The sequence below is a fragment of the Quercus lobata genome, chromosome 4 (genome assembly GCF_001633185.2).
Source record: "Quercus lobata isolate SW786 chromosome 4, ValleyOak3.0 Primary Assembly, whole genome shotgun sequence".
Taxonomy (NCBI): domain Eukaryota; kingdom Viridiplantae; phylum Streptophyta; class Magnoliopsida; order Fagales; family Fagaceae; genus Quercus; species Quercus lobata.
Genome location: NC_044907.1, coordinates 92,043,273 through 92,049,738, shown reverse-complemented (window position 1 = coordinate 92,049,738; position 6,466 = coordinate 92,043,273). Strand labels below are relative to the sequence as shown.

Genomic DNA, 6,466 nt, shown 5'->3' with positions numbered 1-6,466 from the left:
AGAAGGAAAATAAGTCCAATTAACAAAAGTAACCAACAAAACTTTAAAAGAATTAGACCATTAAGCCCTTAAGAAAATTTGGGAACACCAAATAGATTCAATTTAACTATTGTACTAAATTTGAAAAACAAAAACCCAACATTTGCCAACCATTCACACAGTCTGCTCCCTTCACTCAAGACTGGGTTTCAAATTAGCATATTATGTAGTAGATGGTGCTTTCTGGTGTCTCTCTTAATGTTTCTCTCTCCTCTCTCTCTTAACAGTAGTTCATTGTTTGGGTTTGTAGTTAAATGTTTTATTTTATGTTAATGTCGATTTTGGGAAATGCACAAAAGGTGTTTGTGAAAATGTTTGTTAGAAACTTTGAAGTGACGTTAAGCTTACTGGTGATAAAAATAAATGGGGTTTTTGTCAACTTTTGTTTTTTTGATATGTTTTTTTTTTGCCTCATTTTGTTTGACTTTGAGACTTAGTCCTCTAATAATGTAACTTCATTTTTTATTAGATGTTAGGACATATGTGAATCATGTTAGGAACATATATCAATGTATAATTGGCTAATCCTTTGACAAAATGCACTTTACTTGTAATTGGGTAGATTTAGGATGTGTTTAATACTTCAAGAAACATGTTGTTCAAGTCAACTATTAAAGCCATGAAGATTGGACCAAGAAACAAGTGAAGAAGGGCTATTCATTAAAACTAGGTAGATTCCTGACAGCTTTCAATAGATAATATCTATCGAGATTTAATGAGTCTCGACAGCTGCTTAACAGATGTATTTATCGAGAATTACGAAATCAGAATTTCCAGGTCTGATTTTCGGCCCATGCTGACATGTATGTATAGGGTTTCTTTTCTCACAACCCTAGAAATATATAAGGCTTATTTTAAAGGCCGTCACATAAGAGAATACAAGGGGAACAAATGCAAAAAGTGACCAAGTGCCTTATTCTCTCTAGAAGAAGCTACTGCGTATTTGCACCTTAGGGTTTTGTAACCAAGTACTTCTTGATCTTCATTGTTGATGAAGTGAAGAACTTTGCAGCCATTATCTTCTTCAAGTTGGTGAGTTAGTCACATACTGGGAGTCGTGCATTATTGGTTAGTCATGTACTGGGATCCGTGTAAAAAGGGTGGCGTTCATATATTGAAGAGTTCAGAGGTTTCGAAGCGGTAGAAGGTTTCTACTATAAGTTTATCTACGGGGATTGTAGAGTTTAGGAACAAAAGTTTTGTACTAGATCTAAAACTTCTCTTTATTATAGTAGATTGCTTTTCGGGAAGGTTTCCCCCCAGGTTTTTTACTATAAAACTAGTTTGTTTCATTGGTTTTCCTAGGTCATCATATCTTGTCTTATTTACTATTCCGCTATGCATGATATTGACATGATATTGATGTTTGTTTGTTTTAACAAGATTTATTCATAATAAATCTAATTAACAACTTGGGTTTAAAACTTGTTAATTTATCAATCGGGGTCTAAATTTCCCAACATTAAATTTTCGTATTTCTATAGAGTTCTATAATCTTCTATTGGTCTTTTCTTGTCAGATTTTCCCTGTTATTAGTTATATTTTTTGGTGGTAATGGTCACTTGCACAAATATTTTTTCTTTTCATACTTGCATTTTGGTTTCATTTAGTCGTAGAGAAAAGTTAAAGATAGCATTCGTTATGATAAGCATCTTATCTATGTTTAAACATTAGACATTCTTTCATCACTTAATGATTCAATAGATCATAAAAATTATTTTAGGTGTTATTTTACATGTGTTTGAGTTCTTGTCTAGTTTTTCTGTATTGTGAAACAGTGTGAGCAACAAGAACATTCGACTAATACATCTATTTTGTTCTCAATTCCTTTGTTTTCGTAATAATTTTATGGGTTATTGATATTTCATTTTTATATTGTATAAGCTATAGAGAAAAATAATTAGAGAAAAGAATCAATGTTTTGGATTCTAATTAGTTTACTGCTACTTACATGGTCAATTTTTTATCTTGAACATGAAAAGGTGGTTTAGGTTGAGGATTTTCTAGATAACTTGTGTGAGATGCACCCACAAAGAGATGCAAATCAAAATTTTGGTTTTTGTGTGAAAGGATTATCCAATGGTCAAATTGAAGTTGTTGGGCACATGAGCTTATTTTTGTGTGTAGTGATTTCTTTTTCCCTATATCCTTGTATATAAACATGAGCGACATGCTTGTTTATGTCTTTTACTTGTACTTATATGCCCCTTAAACTATTGAAATTCCGTTTGACTACACAGGTGGAGTAAACCCTATCTAAGCAAATTCTTAAAGGTTACCTGTTAACTAGATTGCACAGACCTACTATATAATGATTTAGTATTTGAATATTTAAATTTCTAGCCAATTCTTCTTCTTCTTCTTCTTCTTCAACTATTACATAGGTGTGAGTCTTCTTCTTCTTCTTCAACTATTACATAGGTGTGAGTGCCACCTCTATACTCAACCACATTCTCTATAGCCGAACCCACAAGTCCCAAACTCAAGTGCCACCTCTATACTCAACCACATTCTCTATAGCCGAACCCACAAGTCCCAAACTCAACTTCTTCTTCTTCTTCTGTGTGAGTCTTCTTCTTCTTCTTCTTCTTCTTCAACTATTACATAGGTGTGAGTGCCACCTCTATACTCAACCACATTCTCTATAGCCGAACCCACAAGTCCCAAACTCAAGTGCCACCTCTATACTCAACCACATTCTCTATAGCCGAACCCACAAGTCCCAAACTCAACTTCTTCTTCTTCTTCTGTGTGAGTCTTCTTCTTCTTCTTCTTCTTCTTCAACTATTACATAGGTGTGAGTGCCACCTCTATACTCAACCACATTCTCTATAGCCGAACCCACAAGTCCCAAACTCAACCCACCTCTTCTTCTTCTTCTTCTTCTTCTTCTTCTTCTTCTTCTTCAACTATTACATAGGTGTGAGTGCCACCTCTATACTCAACCACATTCTCTATAGCCGAACCCACAAGTCCCAAACTCAACCCACCAGCCCCAAAGCCTTAACTAACACCTTCTTCTTCTTCTTCTTCTTCTTCTTCTTCTTCAACTATTACATAGGTGTGAGTGCCACCTCTATACTCAACCACATTCTCTATAGCCGAACCCACAAGTCCCAAACTCAACCCACCAGCCCCAAAGCCTTAACTAACACCATCTTCACTCACCTCAAAGTGGGTAGTCTCCAAAAAGCTGTCTCCATTCTCTTTGCTACCCCAATACTTTTCCCTTATTCCTCTTCTTCTTCTTCTTCTTCTTCTTCTTCTTCAACTATTACATAGGTGTGAGTGCCACCTCTATACTCAACCACATTCTCTATAGCCGAACCCACAAGTCCCAAACTCAACCCACCAGCCCCAAAGCCTTAACTAACACCATCTTCACTCACCTCAAAGTGGGTAGTCTCCAAAAAGCTGTCTCCATTCTCTTTGCTACCCCAATACTTTTCCCTTATTCCTTTTACGCTAGTCTCTTGCAAATTTGTACTTCTAATCATGCCATTATTGAAGTCTGGAAGGTTGAGTCTCATCTGGTCACCTTCTCCCCTACACCACCAGTGTTTCTCCTGAATCGGGTGATTGAGACTTATGGTAAATGTGGATGTTTAGTTCATGCAAGGGAGCTGTTTGAGGAAATGTCTCAAAGAGATAGGGGGTGGGGGTCTTGGAATGTGATGATTTTGGCATAGACACAAGGTGGGTATCCTAAGAAGACCTTGTCATTGTTTTTAGATACGAATAGATCAGGAGTTTAGGCGAGTGAAGTGACTTTTGCTAGTGTTCTTGGGTCTTGTGGTGTAGTGTTGGAACTTTGTCTTCTGAGACAAGTTCATGGGTTTATTGTGAAATATGGGTTTTTTAGGAATGTAATTTTGGAGAGTTCACTTGTTGATGTATATGGGAAATGCTAGATTATTAAAGATGGGCAAAGAATGTTTGGTGAGAATAAAAATCCAACTATTGTTTCTTGGAATATGATTGTGAGGTGGTATCTTGAGATGGGTGATGGAAAAAATGTGTTCTTTATGTTTTTCCAGATGTTCCAAACTACTATTAGGCCCTTCAACTTTACATTCTCTAATGCACTTATTGCTTGCTTAAGTATATCTAAACTAAAGGAGGGGAAGCAACTTCATGGAGTTGCAATTAACATGGGTCTTGAAAATGATGAGGTTGTTTCAAGTCCTCTCATGGATATGTATATCAAGTGTGGGAAATTAAAGAATGCTCGTAGGGTGTTTGAACAACTATGTTCAAAAGATTTAAGTTCTTGAAGTTCAATTATGTCAGGGTATGCAATTAGTGGGAAAAGTAGGGAGGCAAGGGAGCTTTTTGATCGGATGTCTGAATGCAATGTGATATCTTGGAATGCAATGTTGGTAGGGTATACCCGTTCCCTCCAATGGGAAAGGGCTCTGGACTTGGTATTTTTTATGCGCAATGTAACTAAGGATATTGAATTTGTCACAATTTGGGTTAATACTAAATGTGTGTGCTGGACTTTCAGATGTTGAAATGGGGAAATAGGTCCATGGTTTTATATACCGAAATGGTTTCCTTTCCAATCTTGTTGTTGGCAATGCCCTTCTTGACTTGTATGGTGAATGTGTTAACTTGTGAAGTGCCAAAGTTTGGATTTACCTAATAATAAGTCAATGGAGGGATAGCATTTCTTGGAATGTTTTAATGACTAGCTATGCTCATCATTTTCTTAGTGAACAAGCAATGACTATTTTCTCAGAGGTGTAATGGGAGACAAGACCAAGTAAGTTCACATTTGGAACCCTTTTGGCTGCTTATGCAAATACTTTTTCTCTTAAGCATGACAAACAAATTCATGGATTTATGATTAGAAATGGTTATGAGATGGATATTGTGATCATAGGAGCTTTTGTAGACATGTACTCAAAATGTCGTTGTCTTGAGTATGCTTTCGTAGTTTTTTTAGAGGTAGCGTCTCGGGATGTTTGGAACTCCATAAATTTTGGATGTTCTCACAATCGAAAAGGTAGGGTGATACTTGAATTGTTTGGGTTGATGGGAGAAGAAGGTGAAAAAGCAGATCATGTCACCTTTCAAGGTATTTTGCTTGCTTGTATATATGAAGGCCTTGTTGAGTTGGGAACACAATATTTTTATTCATTAAGCAATAAGTACTGTGTCATGCCTCGGTTGGAGCACTATGAGTGTATGATTGAACTCTGTAGTTGATATGGGCACATAAATGAGCTGGAGAAATTCATTAAGAGGATGCCTTTTGAACCCACTGTTCCAATGTTGACAAAAGTCTTTGATGGTTGTAGAAAATATGGATGCTTGTGGTTGGGAGAGTGGGCTACTGAACGACTTATTGAATTGAATCCTTCAATGAAACTAAAATTTCAAATCATGGATAGGGAGAGGAAGTAATCATCGTAAATGAAGATTGAAAGTCTTTTCGGTGGACAAGTGTTTTTTAGTCCTTTCTCAGATGGAAGCCAGTGGAGTGTGACAGTGTTGGGAGGATGATAGGGATTTGAAAGACAACCTAGTGGATATGTTTGAGAACCTTTAGGGTATCGAAGGCAGAAGGGGCTGCTATACTATTGGAGGAGACAAAACCCAAATCACTCAAAGAGAATGTTCAATTTAATCTGCTGGCAAAGTTTTTCATCGATAAGAGATTTATTGGCAAAATAATAATAATAATGATAATAATAATACTTGTCGTTTGTAGAGAATGAGAAAAAAAATTAATAGTTGTTTGTAAAGAATGAGAAAAACTAGTGTGTTTTGTCTTACATGGGGTTTGAACCAAAGTGTGGGTTCATTTAATCATTGTTTTCAAATCTATTTTCTTCTTGTTTCCATTGACTTTTAGAAATTAGAAACCGAAAACAGTTTTTTTATTGTTTTTACTTTTTAGTTTCCTTTAGAAATTGATATTTAAAAATATTTTTTATTTTCTCTTTATTTTTAGTTGCAAAACAAATTTTCTAGAAAATTGGTTTTAAAAACAATTATCAAACATATCCTTGTTTACGCTAGACTTCTTTTTTCTTGGAGAATCAAATTTATACCAAACTTGATGTACCTATTTGTTGGGTGTACCAGTGATTGCCAAAAAAAGATAGATTCAGGACGATTCTAATTTAAAAGATGACAAAAATTGAGCACCCATATTAGCAAGTCAATCAAGGCATCTATATGCTTCTTGATATATACGTTTGATGATAATCTACCATTTTCTAGTGAGAAAGTTTTTGCAATTAAAAACTAAAATATTATAGTTAGGCGAAGTTGGAGAGTGAGTAGTGAGAGATTTATAGACAATGAGAGAATCAATTTCAATTGTGTAAATCCCATAAGCCGAGTTAAATATAAGTCTTCTCAACTTGTCCAAAGTTCCTTCAAAAGACTTAGTGTCCATTTGAGAATTTGCTTATTT

At 35.5% G+C, this 6,466-nt stretch overlaps 1 pseudogene; it reads left to right on the top strand.

Moving 5' to 3' along the window:
* The first annotated feature begins 212 nt into the window (after positions 1 to 212).
* Positions 213 to 5,448, top strand: LOC115986164 (annotated as a pseudogene).
* The last annotated feature ends 1,018 nt before the right edge of the window (positions 5,449 to 6,466 follow it).